The sequence below is a fragment of the Lepus europaeus genome, chromosome X (assembly GCF_033115175.1).
Source record: "Lepus europaeus isolate LE1 chromosome X, mLepTim1.pri, whole genome shotgun sequence".
Classification (NCBI taxonomy): domain Eukaryota; kingdom Metazoa; phylum Chordata; class Mammalia; order Lagomorpha; family Leporidae; genus Lepus; species Lepus europaeus.
In genome coordinates, this window is record NC_084850.1 from 72,575,590 (window position 1) to 72,596,873 (window position 21,284).

At 39.8% G+C, this 21,284-nt stretch overlaps 1 pseudogene; it reads left to right on the forward strand.

Annotated features, from left to right (window-relative positions):
- Window positions 1-19,988, forward strand: part of LOC133752676 (E3 ubiquitin-protein ligase makorin-1-like) — a 112,578-nt pseudogene extending 92,590 nt beyond the window's left edge.
- The last annotated feature ends 1,296 nt before the right edge of the window (window positions 19,989-21,284 follow it).

Genomic DNA, 21,284 nt, shown 5'->3' on the forward strand with positions numbered 1-21,284 from the left:
CAGTGGCTAGACACAAAAGATGCTGCTAAAACACCCTAAAATGCACAGGACACAGACATTAACATTTTTGTTCTTGCTGAATCCTTAGCCTGTTTGTCCCTATCCAAGTTCAAAGGTCATTTCTTCTACAAATCTTGCCAAAAGTTGCATAAATGGAATATATTTCATCTACCTCTCACTTTTCTGCATTGCTGCTACTTGGGATAATGCATCTGGCAGTTCTGAAAAGAGAACAAAGAAGTCATTCTTAGAGAAGAAGAGATGTCACAGACAATTTTAGTGGGCATGCTCCAATTTCAGCCTAATCTTTAGAATTGGGTTAGCATTATTTGGCTTCCAGTAGACATTGATTAGAGACCAGATATTATCATTTATGGAATATTTGTTAGAAGCTCAGCTATGTACTCTCTTGCCATCTCACCGTATTCCTAGTGTAATTGTTTTTATAAACTATTATAGGGCTGAAAAGTAATCAATAATAGCAGTTACACTAATTTTGTTACTGAAAATGTCTATTTAATGGATTGCAATATAGGGGTCAGCATTGTGGTGTTCAGGTTGGGAGGGCCGCTGCCTGTAATGCTGGCATCCTATATGGGCCCCAGTTTGTGTCCTGGCTGCTCCATTCCTGGTCCAGGTCCTTGCCTTGTAAAAGCAAAGGAAGATGGATCAATTGTTTGGGCCCCTGCCTCCCACGTGGGTAAACCAGATAAAGTTCCTGTCCTGGCACCAGAGTTTGGCCTGGTGTGTGGGCCAGCCGTACCAGTCGAACAGAACCTGAAGGAGGGAGTGGGAATGAAAAGAGGGACAAGGGCGCAGAGAATGGAGCCAAGACAAATGAACTGATCAAGGCTCGTTTATTCCAGCATCTCAGAGATATTTATACATAACCAGCTATAGCCCAAGGCAACTCAGAGGATAACAACATACACACGTAACTTATCGGGCTTTCTGCAACATCGTCATAACACAGTCAATTTTAATAGAGTGTTCTTGTTTAATCATCCTCCTTCAACATGGGAGTACGTGACTTTCTCATCCCAGGACTTATCTATGACTTGTTTGTGGGCTGCCTACAGCCTGGCTCAGCTGGCCATTGTAGCCATCGGGGAAATGAAACAGAGGATGGAATCTCTCTTTCTCTCTCTCTCTCTCCCACTCTCTCTCTCTCTCTCTCTCTCTCTCTCTCTCTCTCTTTGTGTAGCTCTAATTTCTAATAAATAAACAAAACTTTGAAAAGTGGATTGCAGTATTTCTCTTAAGTGAGAGAACAGTAAGTTTGAAAACTCATTTCGATAAACCAATTTGGATATGACTATAGCATGATACAACTGAAAGGAAGACAATGACTATATCTAAGTAATAGTGGGAAAATCACTTTGAGTTTCATCAGAAATGACAGAGCTTAGGTTCTAAATGGGAAGTCACACAACCAGCAGAAAATCACCAGTGAGAATATCTGAGAAGTATTGACTGTTGATTAATTTTTAAAATCCAAGTTATAAAATACATATAATAAATTATACAAATCTTAAATGTATAGCTTAGTAAATTTTAACCAATAAAACATATTCCCTTAATAAAAATCTTTGATCGAGAAATAGACTAGCACATAAAATGCCCTTCTTGCCCCTAAAGTGAATTTATTCCATTTAAGTAAATGAAATCATGCAGACATAATTTTACACATTTTTTATTCAACATGTTTTTCATACTCACCTGTGTGGTATAGCATTAATTTGCTCTTTTTCATTGATATATAGTATTCCATTATTTGAATTTAACAATGCATTTATCCATTTTATTTCTGATAGACATATGGGTTTTATGTAGGATTGCAAAATTGGTGGTAGTATTTTTCAAGCCCTCTCTTCAAGAAATGTGGTTGCTTTCCCTACCAATTGAATCTGGACTATAACTGATATGGTATTCTTTCTAAGCATAGACCTTAAGAACTTTTGCAACTCATACTCTTGAGCTTTTGGAATCCTATAACTGTGAAGTGAGGAAACCCAGAAGAGCCTACTAGATTATGAATGGCATATGACTCTATATCCTCAGTCTACATATTCAACAACTTGTCAGTCATCAGGGTATTAGTGAGGCCACTTTATATGGATCTTTGTGTTCCCCCTGTTAGGAAACTGGCACAGTTTTATCTATGGTGCGATCTACACCGTAATTTGCATCCTAAGATCTAGCCCCCACCACCATTGCTGGAAGCCAGGTGGCCACATGGACCAACCACCGGGGTCAAGCTCCACCCCCATCCTAATGGGATTCACTGCTCCTGCTTCCCTGCCCACCCTCCGGCAAAATTTTAAAAGGACCTGTTTCTGAACACGTGGCTCTCTTGGCTCTTCTCTCCTGCTCTCTTGGCTCCTCTCTTCTCCTCCTCTCATCTCTCTTCTCTCCTCACTAGCTCCTCTCCTCTCTCTCTCTCTCTCTCTCTCTCTCTCTCTCTTATATTCTCTCTCTCTTATACTCTCTCTCTCTTATCCCTCTTTGCCCCTTCCCTCTGGTCTGCTGGATTTTCCCCAATAAACCCTTTCCCTTACTCTGGTGTTTGGTATGCTTTGTGATGGCTAACACCCCCAAAATTTATATATTGGGGACCTAACCCCTAATGTAACTATATTTGTAGATAAAGCTTGTAAGGAATAAGGGTTAAGTGAAATAGTAAGTGTTGAGCCCTGATCTGCTATGATTGGGGTCCTTGTAAGAAGAAACCTCAGAATATTAATTCATTCACTCTCTCCATTTCTTTCTCTGCCTGCCTCTCTCTCTCTCCCTCTCTCTCTCTTTCCTGCCCTCATAAGCACACACTGAGAAAAGGTCATGAGGGGACTGAGCAAAAAAGAAACCATCTGCAAATCAGCCAGAGTCCTTAGGAGAAACAGAATCATTCATGGCCTCAGACTAGGAATATATCTTCTAGAACTGTGAGAAAAGAAATTTCTCTGTTTAAATTATCCGATCTATAGTATGCTGTTAGGACATCCTGAGGTGATTAACACATTCTAGAGTGTCAATCCAGCAGATTATAGACAGGAATGATCCTAGCCAATACTGGCTGATCAAGCTCAAAGAAGAGAAACTAATTGGTTATCCTATAGGATTGTGAGCTAAATAAATAACTGTTGTTTTGCTCTATAAATCTTGGGATGTATGTCAATAACAGTTATTGATAGTTTTGAGCTATCATAATAAATAAATAAAGCCAGTATGAACATCCTTGACCAGTCTTTTGGTGCACACATATACATTTATATTGGCATATATAAGTAATGGATTAGAATGTTGGGTCATAAGGTACAGATATATCCACTTTTAGTCAACATTACCAGAGAGCAGATAATAAATTGTTTCAAATAATAACAATGGGTTTAATGAATATAGTATATAGATATGTAAAATCAATGACATCAAGGTTAAAAGGGACAGAGGGAGTTATGGAGAATATTTTGTAACAAATTACTTGCACTACCAGTTTTTTGGTATAGTATTACTTGAAAGTGGACTTGGCTAGTGGTAAATGTATACTGCAAGAACAACCAAGAAAAGAAGTAAAAATAAAATATGATTTACATGTTGTGAGAGAAGAAAAAAAATGAACTCATAAAAAAACACTCAATTAAATCCAGAAAAGACAGAGAAAGTGTGCAAAACAAAACAAAAAAGCAAAAAATCAAAAGTGGCAAAGAGTTCTAACAAATATAATTGATATTAATCCAAATATATCAGTGATCATAATAACTATCAATGGTTTAAGTACATAAATTAAAAAACACAGAGTATCAGAGTGGATAAACAAAATATGGCAAATAAGTGCTTGGGCCCCTGTACCCGGGTGGGAGACCTGGAGGAAGCTCCTGGCTCCTGGCTTTGGATCAGAGCAGCTCTGGCCATCATGGCCAATTGGGGGAGTAAACCAGCGGGTGGAAGACCTTTCTCTCTCTCTCTCTGCCTCTCCTCTCTCTGTGTAACTCTTTCAAATAAATAAATAAATCTTTAGAAAAACGAAAAACAAAACAAAATATGACAAATAGAGTACCTCAAAATATCCATGGAAAATTGAATTAAAATATAAAAATTTTTGGTGCAATAATTGGAAACCTATGCATATTTTCTCCATAATATACATTTTCCATGAATATTTTGAAGTACCCTCATGTGTTTTTTTTTTCTCTTTTCTTTTTTTTTTTTAAACTTTTATTTAATGAATATAAATTTCCAGTGTACAGCTTATGGATTACAATGGCTTCCCCCCCCATAACTTCCCTCCCACCCACAACCCTCCCCTCTCCCGCTCCCTCTCCCCTTCCATTTGCATCAAGATTCACTTTCAATTATCTTTATATACAGAAGATCAATTTAGTATAAAGATTTCAACAGTTTGCACCCACATAGAAACACAAAGTGAAACATACTGTTTGAGTACTAGTTACAGCATTAAATCACAATGTACAGCACATTAAGGACAGAGATCCCACCTGAGGAGCAAGTGCACAGTGGCTCCTGTTGTTGACCCAACAAATTGACACTCTAGTTTATGGCGCCAGTAACCATCCTAGGCTGTCGTCATGAGTTGCCAAGGCTATGGAAGCCTTCCAAGTTCGCCGACTCTGATCATATTTAGACAAGGTCATAAAAGACAGAGTGAGGATAGTAACCAATGATCCTAAGAATGGCATTTACCAGGTTTGAACAATTATACAGCATTAAGTGGGGAAGAGGACCATCAGTACACACATGTTGGGAGTAGAGCCATTGGTGGTAGAGTAGAGGTTATGATTACAAAGGAATGAGGCCCAAGTGCACTAGACAGGGCCTAGAACAAAGGACAGAGTCATTATTCGAGGAGCTAAGAAAGGTGCTGTCTAAGCTACAATTAAGTTTTCTGATTGAGAGGCAAATAGAACCTGATAGAAGGGGCTTGATAATAATCTGGTGGGCTTTAGGCCTTGTAAATTCAGAGGCCCAGACCTATCTATCTCTTCACATGGGGTATATCCTAAGGGAGGTGTGAACCTCCTAGGGGAAGGCACTCTGTTGACTTTCATTACTTGGCTGGCCTGGGAGGAGAGCTGGCCAGGTAAAGGCAGGGGGCATCTCTAACAAGAAATTTACAGTTCTGCCTGCAATGTTGCTGACCCTACTTGACCATCCCCTCAGCTGCAGTGGTCACTTTGGAAGTTGGGCTGAGTGAAGGGCTTTTCAGCTTAGAGCCAATAAGATCTGTGGCTCTGACCTGGGCATCCTTCGACTCCAGGGCATGTCCATTTCCAGTGATCCAACTCTTGGCAGAGCTGCCAGGGCTCTTCACAAGCTGACTTCTGCTGAAGCCCAGGCTTACCACATTGAAAGCCACTGCAGTGGACTGGCCTGTTGGGTCTCCTTGAGGGCAGATCACTGTACAGATCAGCCATTAATAGGCCTGCCACCCATTGCTTCTGATGCCGAGCTTTCTTTTCCTCCTGGTTTGTGTTAAAGCAGACCAGAGGATGCAAGTCAAGGGAGTGCCCAAGTCCCATCTCTAATCTTCAGTGGCCTGAACTACAAGTCTATAGTCACAGGCATGTTCTGTAGTAGTTTTTCTAAGGTAGACAATGCCCATGAGGAAAATTATATTCTCACTTTAAAACTTTCTTTCCCTTTGGTCTGAAAGGGAGGTTTTTTCTACTTACTGTATACTTCGCTGATGGCAAAGTGAATCTAGCTATGAGATTATTATTTGAGTTCTTATTTTGGCTATGCTATTGCAGAAAAATGTTAGCCATCTCTTTTATAAGGTCTAAAGATTAAATTGTGCATCCTACAGATTCCTTCATAATAGAATTAGTTTCCTACCTTGAAGAGAATAGAGAAATGAAAGAACAAGTTGGGCTTAGAATAGAGAAATGAGGGAGCAAGTCCTAGATCGCTTGCTGACAATAGCAATATCACATGAATACTTAGCAAACTGTTTCAACCATTAGATAACAACTTAAGAAAACATTTACCAGAAGGTCCAATGCCTTCTATTAATTTTAAGAATCATGTATTTGAAAACACCTCTTAAATATCTAACATGGTGTAGTTTGTTTAACCAGTAAACTTAAGCACAACCATATAAAATGTTTTTAGTTTCTCTCTACCAACAAGTTTAAAACATATGATACACAGATTCAGGTCACACAAATTAAAATGTATCTTTGATTGATTTTAGCAGCTTAAATTTATGGACAATCTTATCTATAAGCCATTTAAAATAAAACTCTTAATAAAATTTCCCCATGTGGACATACAATATGTACACACATATAACATAGCATAGTAGACCAATATAGCAATTTTAATAATAGCTTTTAAAATCTTTAACTCTTTTTGTAGATTGCCAATTGATTTGAATTGCTTTTTCTTTTTAGTAACCTCAGTTAACCATACTTTCTCTCAGTTGGTACTGTTAATACATTATTGGCTTCATCTGTTTACAGAGCCATCCCAAAGTACTGAATACAATAAAAGTGGCTGGAAAAAGTCCATAGGAACCTATAGGAGGACAGCTAAACACAGAACCAACAATGCTTTAGTTTTATGAGCAGCAGATCATATATAACTGTGGATGACAAAAGACTTTAAGTCGCCATGTTTACAATTATAAACTCATCAACCAACAAGAGGCACTTGCTTACTTCACAGTATTTTTGAAAGCACCTGTAGGATTTTACAAGTATTTAACCCTTTAAGCCTCTGGGGCTTTCTCATTAAGATAACTATCATGTCTAGTAACACAAGATCATTAGACTTTTTAATTCTCAAACATTTGTATTTATAACATTTTCCATTATAGAAACTTAAAGTCTGGTACCACATCACATCTTGACAGTACTTGTAATATACTCCAAATAGACTGATTAGTTGGTGTCTCTATAAGATGAGAGACCTAGGTCCTTCGATTTTTTCAGTTGGGCCCAAACTGGAAAAACCAAGTCCAGGATTTACTGGAAATTTTAGAGACCAGATTGTTTGAAACTTTGATTTTTTGAATGCCTGTCAAGAATGCCAAGAAGGCTCAAAATCCAAAATATCTGGTTGAAATAAGATTTCTTAAAATCATGACATAACATAGACCAAATTTGATCATTGTTACAAGGTGATTATTCAAATTTTTGAAAAAAGCACATATTTAAATAACCCATAGCTCTTAATAAAAATTCAGCTGTTTTTGAACAATTAGAATTTAACAGACATCAAGAGAACATAATAGATTACTTTAACACATTGCTTTAACAGAGCATCAGAGTTTAATTCTATGTCAAAGAGAAATTGAGCTTCCTGTGATCTTTTGCTGTGAGGTTTCCTTCCTTTACCTTCTTTCATATTGGTGACCATGCTTCTGTGTTTCTGTGTGTAACACATCTTTAAGCATCTTTTGCAGGGCAGGATGAGTGGCAACAAATTCTTTCAGTTTCTGTTTGCTATGAAAAGTCTTAATTTCACCTTCATTCACAAATGAGAGCTTTGCAGGATATAGTATTCTGGGCTGGCAGTTTTTCTCTCTTAGTACCTGGGCTATGTCTCGCCATTCCCTTCTAGCTTGTAGGGTTTCTGATGAGAAGTCTGCTGTGAGTCTAATTGGAGATCCTCTAAGAGTGATCTGACGTTTCTCTCTTGCACCTTTTAGGATCTTTTCTTTATGTTTCACTGTGGTGAGTTTGATTACAACATGTCGTGGTGAGGATCTCTTTTGGTCATGTTTATTAGGGGTTCTATAAGCTTCCTGTACTAAGATGCCTCTGTCCTTCTCCAAACCTGGGAAATTTTCTGCTAGTATCTCACTGAAAATGCCTTCTAATCCTTTCTCCCTCTCCATGCCTTCAGGAACTCCTAGAACCCGAATGTTGGGTTTTTTAATAGTATCCTGTAGATTCCCAACAATATTTTTTAGGTTTCTAATTTCTTCTTCTTTTCTTTGGTTTGCCTGTTTCCTTTCCTGTTCTCTGTCTTCTAAGTCTGATATTCTCTCTTCTGCTTCGCCCATTCTGTTTTTAAGGCTCTCTAATGTGTTTGTCATTTGATCTATTGAATTCTTCATTTCATTATGATTTCTCGTCACTATCACAGTTTCTTGTTCCACTAGTTGTTTCATTTCATTTTGATTCCTCCTTAATATTTCACTTTCACGAGAGAGATTTTCTATCTTGTCCATGAAGGATTTCTGTAGTTCAAGAATTTGTTTTTGAGAACTTGTTAATGTTCTTATCAATTTTTTGAGATCCGCTTCTTGCATTTCTTCGATCTCATCATCTTCATAATCTTGAATTGGGGTGTCTTTTTCATTTGGGGGCGTCATAGTTTCTTCCTTGTTCTTGTTAGCTTGGTTTTTGCGTTTGTTGTTTGGCATGTTGGAGATATTTGGTTTCTTCACTGTGGTGTTTTTTCTTGTTACACTATGGCTCTATATTAAGTGGACTGTCTGCTTTCAGTGGAGCCTTAGAGGCTTGAGATGAGTGTGGACTGAGAGCTGTGTTTGGTTCCTCAGGGTTGAGGGTGTGTCAAGGATGACACTCCCAGGTTAGGTGTGGTAAATCTCTCTTTCTTTTTTTGATTCAAAAGGGAAGTAATTCCACACAGCTGAACGTAATTGGAGGTAGTTAGCAGGCAAATGATATACCCACAGGAGCCAGAGATCGAAGCTCTTTCCCAAGGACCACACAGGGAATCTCTGCTGCCCTCAGTGTGGGCTCCAATTCTCCTGCAATCTCCCACTGGGTTTCCAAGTTAGATGCTAATCTCCTGTTATTTCACCCCTCCCCCCAGAGTCAGGTTTTTCTGCTAGGCTCAGGGCTGGTGCAGACCTGAGGTCGCCCTGCTTATGACGTATGTCCAAAATGGCGCCTGCTCTGTCTTGCTCGCCTTTGAGAGGTGAGCGGAGAGAGAGAAACTTGTGTCCGTATCAGTCACTTTTTTTTATTTTTTTTCTCTCTCTTCTAGTTAGCCTGGTGAACTTTTCCCCACGGAGTTTCAAGCCTCGTTCCCTCTAGCCTCCTCTTTCCGCTTGCCTGCTGGTATCTCGGGCTATGGAGGTTCGGCTCACCTCGCGTTCCAGCGCTGGTGCGTTGAGTCTGCCGCTGGTGTCCCGAACTTGGGCTCCCACGCTCTCCACGCAGGTCCACTGTGAATCACTAGTTCCGGAAGAGTTTCCTCTGCTGTTTCATCCCCTACTCTTCCTTGACCCTGCAGTATCTCCACTTATATTAAACTTTCTCTCCCCCCGGACTAAGTGTGCTTCCTGCCTATTCCGCCATCTTGCCGCCTCCCCCCTCATGTGTTTTCTACAAGAAAGCCAACTTTATCTACAAAGAAACATACAAAGTAAAAGGATGTAGAAAAATGCATCATGCTCATACTAATAAAAAGAAAATAGGAGTAACTACATTAACATCAGAAAAGCAGATTTCAGAGCAAGGTAAACTATCAGGTTAATAAGGGCCATTACACAGAGAGAAAGGGTCAATTATTCAAAAAGATATAACAATCATTAATGTGCATGCACCTAAAAAAGACTGTAAAAATATGTGAGGCAAAAACCTTATATACCTGCAGGGAAAAGACTAATCCTTTATTGCTGGAAACTTTCACACTTCTCTTTCAATAACTGACAGATCTAGCAAGCAGATTAGTCAGAATTGAATGGCACTAGCTTCTTTTTGAACACTAACCTACTACCTTCAATTTCTTAAGCATCTAAGTCTTCAATAGAAAGTAATCTGGACCTGGGGCCAGTGGGATCCAGCCAGCACCTCTGTCTTCTCGTTTTGCCTCACTCCTTCCCTAGCCAGACCAAACTATGTGATCCCAGAAGTTCCGGTACATCTGGGCCATTGCTGTGTGGGATGAAAAGTAATAGCAGGAGTTGCAGCTCTAGGACCAACGGCCACAACTTCAGGAGAAGGAGCAGCAGGTGTGGCAGCTGTGGCAGCTGTGGCAGCCTTGGCGCGGCTTCCCCGACTCCTATCCCCACAGTCACCGCCCTGTCCCGGGGCCAGGATGAGAGGGGTGCAGCAGCGAAGGCGGCGGCTGGACTAAGCAGATCACTTGCAGGTATTTTATGCGTGGGGTCTGTGAGGAAGGAAATAACTGTCGCTACCCGCATCAGCTCTCCGACAGTCCTTGTGGTGTAGTGTGCAGGCATTTTCAGCGAGGGTACTGTATGTGTGGAGACCGCAGCCCCTGCAGGAATGAATATAGCAAGACATTGAAACGGGAAGCTGTGGGGAACTTCAGGCTGGCCACCTGTGGGAACCTCCTCATTTTTGTATCTACATAGCTTACAGCAATCGGTCGACCACAAATCCTACGAAAACAACCAAAACAAGATGGACTCTGCATAAACAACTAGGAGGAACCAGGTGAAACAGATGAAACAGGATGGACTCTGCATAAACAACTAGGAGGAACCAGGTGAAACAGATGAACTTTTGACCTGCCCTTTCATCTGATTGGACGACATTAGCATAAACTGCACGTGAAGAGAACTGCTATTGGCTGTGGAGCACACGCTCCACGGGACTTGGGATATAAAGGGACATTGGGATCTGGGCGGGGGGCTGCCGCCGCCACGGCCCCTCCTCTTCTTTTCTCCTCTCCCCTTTCCTTTTCCTTCTGTCTCCATGAGTAAAGTTCCTTGAGAACCGAGAAACAGTGACCGTGTCGTGACTGCGTTGGACCCTTGCTGGCGAGGGTCCGACAGGAAGCCACTGCTGCTACAGACCCAACTGCAAAATCATCCCTTGCTATTTCCTCAAGTCTCGAGTCAGCAGTTGGACCACTTGTTGAAATAAAATCAAGCGAAATTGAGTAAAGAAATTCAAACTTTACAACTGTAAGAGCAGGTTCAGAGGGCTGAGTGGATGCCATTGAGTTTGTTCCTGGGCAGCGCTACTGTGGCCAGACTGCCTCTCCCTGCACTGAAGCACCCCGCAGGGCTCGGTGACCAAGACAGACTCATAGGAACAACTGCTGTGGAAACAAAGAAGCAGCTTTGCCCCTACAGTGCGGTGGCACAGTGCCACTATGGGGAGAACTGTGTTGGTCTCTATGGAGATTCCATGTGACATGTGTGGGCTACAGGTCCTACAACCAATGGATGCTGCCCAGAGATCACACCACATAAAATCTTGCATTGAGACCCATGAGAAGGACACTGGGGCTCTCATTTGCTATGCAGCGCTGCAAGGATGTGATGTGTGGGATTTACATGGAGGTGGTCTATGAGAAAGCCAATCCCAAGAAGCGCTCCTTTGGGATCCTCTCCAACTGCAGCCACACCTAGTGTCTCAAGTGTGTTCACACCGGGAGGAGTGCTAAGCAATTTGAGCACATCAGAAAGTTCCACCCAGAATGCTGGGTCACATCTGTCATTGCAAGTGAGTCGTGGGTGGAGGAGAAAGAAGAAAAGCAGAAATTCGTTCAGAAATACAAGGAGGCAATGAGCAACAAGGCGTGTGGGTACTTTGATGACAGACATGGAATCTGCCTATTTTGAGGGAACTGTTTATATGAGCATGCATACCCTGATGGCCATTGAGAGGAGTCACAGAGAAAGTGGAAATGTCAAGCTGATACTCAGCCCAGCGAATGAACCACTTCTGGACTCTCATTGAGGAAAGAGAGAATCGTAAGTAGCCTTCTGCTACAGATGTAGGAGGTGGACCCTTGAGGTTCTGGTGAAATCTGCGCATTTGTGTTTTTATAGCTGTTCTTTGCCTTGTAATCACCACCATGTGGTTTTCGTCTCTTGTAAATTGCACACAGGTAATACTACTGAGTAACCAGAACCAGGTGCAAATGTGTTGAGAGTTCCACTGTGTTTAGCATGATAGGAGACTTGTTAAAGAATCACACATAAAAGAGCGGCATAAGGATCAGTGCAGAGTTGGAAATTGACTCCAAAGGCTGATAGAAATTATGTGTGAGTGTGAGCCTTGGTAGATAAACTTGGCTGAGTGGTTTCTGCTTTGTGTGTTGGGTAGATCTTAAAGGATACAGCAGCATATTGGTAGTGGTTAATCTAGCAGTGCTAGCTCTTTCTGCCTATATAAGCAGAGAAATGGAGTTAACCATAGACGTTAAGACGATCTGGTAATCCTATATATTAACGCAAACTGAGTCTTGGATACATGGTTGTATTTAATGTTTTATGATCTATCCTTTCTAGTCCAGGCACTTTTTGAAAAACCTTTGTCCTCATTGGAGGAGTTTTGTTGTTGGGTTTTTATGTTTGTTTTTGCGGGTATCTGTCTCATTCCATCTGTGAGCTTTGCAGGTAGACAGAAGTGACTCAAAACCATGTTCTGAGGTGTTTATTGTAGTGGAGTAAGTAGTTTGCAATCAGAAGTCCTACTTTTCCACTAGCGAGGAGGGGTAGTCATCCACAAGGCAAGCTAAAGTTAACTTGTTAGAGGAATTCCCCGAATGGAAATTTTACCTTTACATTTTGTTGCTCTGTTTCCTGAAAATAACTTGGACATGCTCCTGACTTGCCTGTCTGCTGCTTTGATATCATGGACTGCACCCATTCTTTCACTTTAAGAAAAAACTGGGGCTGGTGTTGTCATGTGTAGGGTTAACTGCGGTGCCCGCATCCCACCAGGGCACCAGTTCCCTTAGAATCCTGGCTGCTCCATTTCCAATCAAACTCCCTGCTAGTGCTCCTGGCAAAGCAGCGGAGGATTCCCCAAGCGCTCGGGCTCCTGCACCCACGTGGGAGACCCGGAAGAAACTCCTCACTCCTGGCTTCAGCCTGGCCCAGCCCTCGCTGTTGCAGCTATTTGGGGAGTGAACCAATGGATGGAAGATTCTCTCTCTCTCTCTCTCTCTCTCTCTCTCTCTGTGTAACTCTGACTTTCAAATAAATAAATATGTTAAAAAATAAATAGTGTTGCAGAGGTCACTATATTTTGCAGCTGCCGTTTTCTAAGAAGCACTTTTCTCGACTAAAACAACTTTAAATACTAAAAAAAAAATAACCTATCTCTGAATACTTTTTTTTCAATAGAAACAAAAAGGCTTTTATTCTATATTAATGTAATATTGTTAGTAGTTACTCTCCAATTTTTAGCTGGTATTGAAAGTCTTCTCCCACATCCTTTAACCACTCTACCCTCACTCCATTCTTATAAAAGAGGAACTTTGATAAGGCTTAGAAAATGTGCCCAATAGAGGGTAAAATCTTGGATGCCTAAAGAGGAGAGATTAAACTTTCTCACATCCACATGTGTCTTTTTGTGCCTTGCTTGTTCTGTGTAAGTAAATATTTTGTGCAGCCTAGAGCAAATGTTTTCTTTGGATTAGGACTGAGACAGTCATCTGATTGAAGGATTTAGGGTTTCTATTTTCATTATAGAAATAATACTCCTGTTTCTTAAAAAATTTGTTTATTTCACTTCACTATGATATTTCATCTTTGCTAAGATCAAAGGTAGTAATGACATATTTTAACTTCAGAAAAAAATCACATAAAAGCATACATTTAGAATAAATAACATTTGCATTATTAGGGAAGAAGATTACCCTTGAACCTGATATATTTAAATTATGAAATAAACATGAATTGTGCCTCTTAAATGATACTGAGAAGAAGAAGATGAAAGCAAAAGTTGATATTGTTAAAATCATCATTTCTTTATTTTTATTACCAGAGGAATCTATCATGACAACACAGGTCTGTTTTTCCAAACAGATCCCAATGGAGTCAAGAATAGATTGGACTGAAAATAGAACTCAGTAATCATCCAATTAAACTACTTCACTATATAACTGAGGAGTCTAAGAGGTACTTAATCATGGTATGGATTATTAAGATGTTTATGTTATTGCATCAGAGAAAACTTCTGTTTAATTTAGTATAATTTACTTGCAACTAAGAAAGATGATAGGGCAGGTGTCAATTCTAAAAAATATTAAAATTCACCATTTTCATTGTTTTGAAGTTTTCAATGCAGTAGTTTTCAGTATACTCACAGTGTTGTACAATTATTTCCATTATCTAATTCCATCCATTTACAGACCAGATTAATATTGGTGGATAAGAACTAACTCCTGGTTGGTTGGTTTGTTTTTAATTGTACCAGCTCTGTTAATGAATTTGGTGCTGTCGAGTGTTTTCATGATGCTTGCTTCTTTTTTAAAAAATATTTATTTATTTATTTGAAAGTCAAAGTTACACAGAGAGAGGCAGAGAGAGAGAGAGAGAGAGAGAGGTCTTTCATCCGCTGGTTCACTCCCCAATTGGCCGCAACAATCGAAGCTGTGCCCATCTGAGTCTCCCAGGAGACTTCTGAGCCAGGAGCTTCTTCTGAGTCTCCCATGCAGGTGCAGTGGCCCAAAGAGCTGGGCCATTTCTCCGGCTTTCCCAGGCCATAGCAGAGAGCAGCCGGGACTCAAACCAGCACCTATATGGGATGCCAGCACTACAGGCAGCGGCTTTACCCGTTATGCCACAGCACCGGCCCCCATTTTTTCTTTATGTACCACTTTACTTCATCTTACAAATTTTGATATGGAATATATTTGTCTTTGGTTAATTGTAAATGTCTTGCTGTGATGTTTCCCTTTATGAGTTATTTTATTTAGTTTTAATTTTTTAACTATCATTGCCATATTATAGTATAACCACAGCATGAATATGTGATTTTATTTGTTCTACTCAGTTTTCAGGAGCTGAGAATCTGTTTCAGAACTCATGTCTTTTATTCCCATCTGAGAATCATGTCTTTATTCAATTGTGGAAAATTCCCACACACTAGCTCTTCAAATAATACCTGTCTGTTGTGGCCACTAACATTCCCACTGAATTAAATGGGGCCTGGCAAATAATTGATTTCCAGTAAATATGCATAAAATGGACAAATTGTCCCCTTCTCACTTATTCTCCAGCTGTACTGGCCTTTCTTTTCTTCTAATGATCGAGTATCAGTTCAGGTTGAGAGCTTTTGCCTTTATTTGTCCTCAGCTTAGAATGTTCTTTCCTCAGATCTTCTCATGGCTAATGTCTGGCTCCTTTACCTCACTCAATTCTTAGGTAAAATGCCACCTTTTTGGAGAAGCCTGATCTGATGTTACTCTTGGCTCCACTGTTTACTACTAAAGTAACCTTGGACAAGAACACGTTGAAGGCCTAAGCCCCATTGTGGGTGTATTTGGCAATGGAGCCTCTAAAGAAGTAATTAAGTTTAACTGAGATCATAGGAATAGTACTCTGTTCTAATAGGATCAGTGTCTTTATGAGAATACATACCCAGTAGATTCTCAGATATTCTCTCTCTCTCTCTCTCTCTCTCTCTCGTGTGTGTGTGTGTATGTGTGTACACAAAGAACTAGCCATCTGACAACATGGCAAGAAACCAGTCATCTGAAAGCCAAGAAGAGAGCCCTTATTAGAAAGTGGATTTGCCAGAAACTTGATCTTGAACATCTCAGTATCCAGAACTCAGAGAAAATAAGTTTCTGTTGTTTTGGCTACCTATTTTGGGGTATTATTTGTAGGGTAGAAGACTAATCAGACTAACACACTTTCTGTCCCTTAAAGTTTCGTCATTGCAAATGGAGATAACAAAAGTATCTTGTGAGGTTGTTGGGAGGAGCAGTGGAATATATGTGTACATACACAGACACACATACACATACGTATACATTTCCAAGAAGAGACATCTATAAGTATCATTTTCACTCAAAGTCCAGTGTTTCTCACAGCACACTTTAGGATGTACTGTACATCGCACTGCCTAAGATGAAGAGTAGTAATACATAATGAATGTAAAAATAGTAATTTCACAAAAGCAGATTTTTCCATATTCAATTGAAGAAAGACTTGATGGTGAATATATCATTTAAAAATTACAATTGATGGGGCCCAGCACTGTGGTGTAGCAGGTAAAGCCACGGCCTGTGATGCTGGCATCTCATATGGACGCTAGTTTGAGTCCTAGCTCCTGTGCTTCTGATCCAGCTCCCTGCTAATGTGCCTGGGAAGGCATCAGAGAATGGCCCAAGTCCTTGGGCCCCTGCAGCAATGTGGGAGATTCAGAAGAAGCTCTTAGCTCCTGGCTTTCAGATCAGCCCAGCTCCGACTGTTGTGGCCATAAGGGGAGTGAACCAGCAGATGGAAGATTTCTGTCTCTCCCTCCTTCCCTCTATGTAACTATGCCTTTCAAATAAATAAAATAAATCTTAAAAAATACAATTAATTACAAACAATAGATACAATGAAAATAAGGCTTACATAATTGAGCAGCTCTATATCTGCTATGTCATAATTATAGCTAACAGTTACTAAGTTCTTTCTATGTGCCAGGCCCTATTAGATGTGTTAACTTAGCAAATTTTCTCAATATTACTGAGCTAAGGTATATTTTTTCCTTCCCAATTTTACCATGGAAGTAGAAACAGAGAGTTTCAGTAACTCGCCCAAGGTCCTGCACCTAATAAGCAGCAGAGCTAGGCTTCAAGGCCAGGCAACCTGATTTCAGAGTCTGTGCTCAAAACGATTATGCTGCATTGCTCCTGATAGTTCAAATTCTGGAGTTAAGCAGTCCTGGGCTGAAGTGATAACACCAAAATATCGACAGCGATCTTGTCACCTTTTGTCTTCCTGTTTATCCATCTTTAGCAACTGTTTTTTATGTTATGATCACTACATGGCTGAACTGCTTCCAGCATCATGGCCGTGTTCTAAAAATAAAGAACACAGAAAGTAAATGAGGCATATGTCAGCTGAATCAGCCTCACAGAGTAACTTCCTTTTATATCACAAGGGACATAACTGGCTCAAGAGACCATCCACAATGACAGACCGGACTAGTACAAAGTCATTGAAAGGGAGATCTACTGTCTTAGAAACTGGCTATGTAATATACTGGATCCCAACAGATGCCAATGCCTCTGTAGACATCAGGACATGAGAATAAATATTAAGTCTTGAAAATTCATTAACACCATTTTTCCATCATCTCACACTTTATTAGTCATTTGTGCACTATATATCCTCATTTCATATTTTATCGTATCTGTTCATGTTAATATTCTTGGCCTAAGTATCTGGTCCTAAGTTATAAAGCTTATTACTTATTAAAAACACCCATGAGAATCAAGGAATTGTTTTTATTCATTAATAATCTTTTGTTCTTTTATGTCCATTTATATATCTGGATTTAATCTTGGCTCTCAACTTTACTCTTTATGTGACTATGAACTTAATTTTCTCAAGCTTCTACTAGCTTTATCTGGAAAAAAAATGAGGGTATTGATACTTATTTCATGCTATGAAAAGTAAATATGTGAAGCACTTAGTATAGTTTCTGGAATATAGTATATAACCAATAAATGATCAGTACTTACTATTAATTATATCCTCCTGTTCCAACATATATTATTAAACTGCTTAGAAAATATAAATTTTACAAAAAAGCAAAAATGTATGTAGTAGCATCATCTATACTAATGAAATCTATATTTTTCCTTGTAAATTAAAATTAACAAAGTTTTAAAATTTTATTTATTTGAAGAGCAATAAGACAGAGAGTTAACATCCATTGGTTCACTCCCCAAATGCCCACCATGGTCATGGTTAGGCAAAGCTGAAACTAGGAGCCAGAAATTCCATCTGGATCCACCATGTGTGTAATAGGGACCCAATTACTTGAGCCATTACTACTGCCTACCAGTGTCTGCATTAGCAGGAAGTTGGAGTCAGAATCCAGGACTCGGCATCAAACCCAATACTGTGATGTGGGATATTAATTGCTACACTAAACTCCCACCCCATGAAATAGAATTTTTAATATCTCGAGTCTCTTATTCTTCTAGAAAAGCGTAATGATAATAGTCCAGCATCAAGAAGCATAACAAAACCTATAGCTGCTCCTCAACTTACAGTGCTGTCAAGTCACAATACATTCAATATAAATTGAAAATAGACTAAGTAAAAAATGCATTTAGTATACCTAACTTACCAAACATCATAATTTAGTAACACAGAGCAGTGTATAAAACTGGATGCTTGCCCTTATGATCCCATAGCTAACTGGAAGCTGCAGCTCACTACCACTGCCAAACAGTACAAGGACATATTGTACTGTATCTCACTATTTCAGGAAAAGATTGAAATTAAAAATTGCAAATTTAGTTTCTCCTGAATGTGTATTGTATTCACACCACCATAAAAAAATTGCCTAACTTGAACTATCAGTAGGCAAGAACCATGTGTACTTAAAAAAAAAAAAAGATTTATTTGACAGACAGAGTGGCACAGAGAGAAAAAGAGAGAGGTACTTCCTATCTGCTGATTCACTCCCCAAATGGCTGCAACATCAAGGTCTGAGACAGGCCAAAACCAAGAGCCATCTGGGTCTCCCATGTGGGTGGCAGGGTCTCACACACTTGGGCCATCATCCACTGCCTTCCCAGGCTCATTAGCAGGAATCTGGAGCAACCACACTCAAACTGGCACCCTGTTATGGGATTCGGCATCACAAGCAACAACCTAACCCACTGCACCATAACACCAACCCCATATCTACTTCTGTTAAACTCAGTGCTATGATTTGAATGTGTACCCCAGAATTCATGCATTGGAAACTAAATCTCCAAAGCAACAATGTTTACAGAACCTCTTAGAGGTGATTAAGTCCCAAAGGCTCTGCGCTCATGAATGGAGGAATGCTGCTGTCAGGGGAGAGGGTTCCTTATAAAAAATGAGTTTGGCCCTTGCCCCTTTCCCTAACCCTTTTTTTAAAAAAGTTAGACAGTAAGAGAGAGAGAGAGAGAGAGAGAGAGAGAGAGAGAGAAAGGTCTCCCTTCCCTTGGTTCACCCCCCAAATGGCCTCTACGACTGGCATGCTGCACTGATCTGAAGCCAGGAGCCAGGTGCTTCCTCCTGGTCTCCCCTGCGGGTGCAGGGCTCAAGCACTTGGGCCATCCTCCACTGCCTTCCTGGGCCACAGCAGAGAGCTGGTCTGGAAGAGGAGCAACCAGGACAGAATCCAGCGCCCCAACCAGGACTAGAACCTGGGGTGCTGGTGCCACAGGCAGGGGATCAGCCAAGTGAGCCGCGGCGCCGGCCTCTCTAACCATTTTGATGACTTTTGTAATATTATGAAGCAACAAGAAGATTCTCATCAAATGCCAACACATTGATATTGAACTTCCCAGCCTCCAGAACCATGAGAAATAATTTTTTGCATAAATTACCCAATCTCAAGTATTCTATCATAGCAGCACAGAACAAAATAAGACATAAGTTTACTATCTTAAGACATAATGGAAAATTTACTATAAAATTTTCTACTAATGGCTATAGAGCTCAAGGATATCTGGCCAGAACAAACTAACTGCTTGAGGACAAAATGAATCTTGTAATATGTATCTACCTAATCCCTTTGAGCATATTTCTCATTTAGTGGGACATGTAGTTTTATGCATGTGAGAGATAGGTGTATTCCCTAGAAATGTGAAAATAAGGGGAAAATGTTTCAAACTGTTAAGCTTAACCCATAATGAATAAAAATAGACAAGTGCACAGCCACTTTTCAGTAGCTTCCAGAACAGTGAAATTGTGATATTAGCATATCTGAGGGCAGAGATTAGGTAGCAAGCCTCGGGAAAACAGTCAGCAAAGGGACAGTGCAAACTAGGCAGATGGCCTGTCGGCCTACACAGAAGACAGGAATAATTTACGGACGTCTAGCTGTGCTAGATGTCAGATTTCGGGAAAGTAACCTTCACCCTTCAACTATAGGGCTTTTAAGCTCAGTAATGAAGGAGGTATTAGCCCCTCCTCTGGTATGATGGGTCTGATACTCTATAGTCATGTAGTGCGGCAGAACTTGGCTTCCCGAGTTCTTTGTCCCACTCTTGAAGAAGAGAGGGGCCCTTCAGGTGACCTAAATCCCATCTCAGTAAATATTTTCAGTGATCACGCTGAAATTCCTGCTCTGATTCCATGATAACCCATGTGTTCTCATTATGCTTTGACTATCTGTTGACACAGAAAATGTGCTGCCTTCTCAGATGCTGTGTGGAAGGCTTTGAAACGACAGTAAAGCCCAGTTGAGGGCATCAGTTTGGATTAGTTTTATTGGAACTTTGATAATAACATGAATTTTATCAATCTATAGCTTACAATGTTTTTCTTACATATATTTTTAAACCTTTTTCCTGCAATGGAAAGATGTGAGGAGAAAGGAAATCTCGATCCAACTACACTAGTGTCATTAATTTGAGTGAATGAAAAGAGAAAGAAAGAGAAGTCAGTATTACTGAAAAGTCAAACGTGTCAAAAATTGTAAGACAATAGTATTTTTTTAAAGTACATGAAATATCCCTGAGGGCAGATGTAGTATCTATTTTGTTCAATAATGTATACACAGCACCTGAGATAGTGTCTGATATATAGTAGGTATTGGATAATGAAGTCACATAAATAAATAAATAAGGGAAAATATTACTAAGAATAGGCACCAACCAGACAGGTTTTAATTAAAATATAATGAGCTTATGGTGAGACACTTTTAATTTTAGAATTATAAATTCTTAAGCATTTAAGATCATGTTTGTTCTGTAAGTTATTAATTATTCATTGCTTAAATAATTGATGTCTGCATAAACAATTCATAATTACATTTTCTCATTTACAAAGAAAATTCACAAGTAACAATTTCTTTTTAAACTATCACAAATTCCATATTACAAATTCAAGTTACTGAGAAGTTACTGGAGTTGTCTACCAGTGACTTACAGCAATTAGAACTAGAAATCTGCTATTTACAACACTCTTAATTACAGTCTGTTTACTTTCTTTGTCAATATAATTGTCAGTATAATAGTCCCTATCAGAACTTGTTATTTCCAATGAAAGCTAGATGCATCAAGCCTATGAATAGAAAATCATTTGCTTTTAACTTCCAGGGTGGAAGAGTTTAAGGTGCTGTGTACAGGGAGATATAATAGCATGTGGCATCCTGTCTGCCTAAAACATTATTGTGACTATGTTAGTCAGCTCTTTATTACTATAACTAAAACACCTGAGAGATACACTTAGGAAAGAAGTTTTATTCCAGCTTACAGTTTGGAGGTTCATAGTCCAGAACAAAATGACCCTATCGTTTTGGGCCTCCAATGAAGCTGGAGGATGGTCAAAGGACGATCACATGGCAAGGCAGTAAGCAGAGGGAGATGGGAAGCATGCTTGGTTTATATAACCACTGTCTCATGAGAATCACCGTTTGCCAGCAACCCTTAAT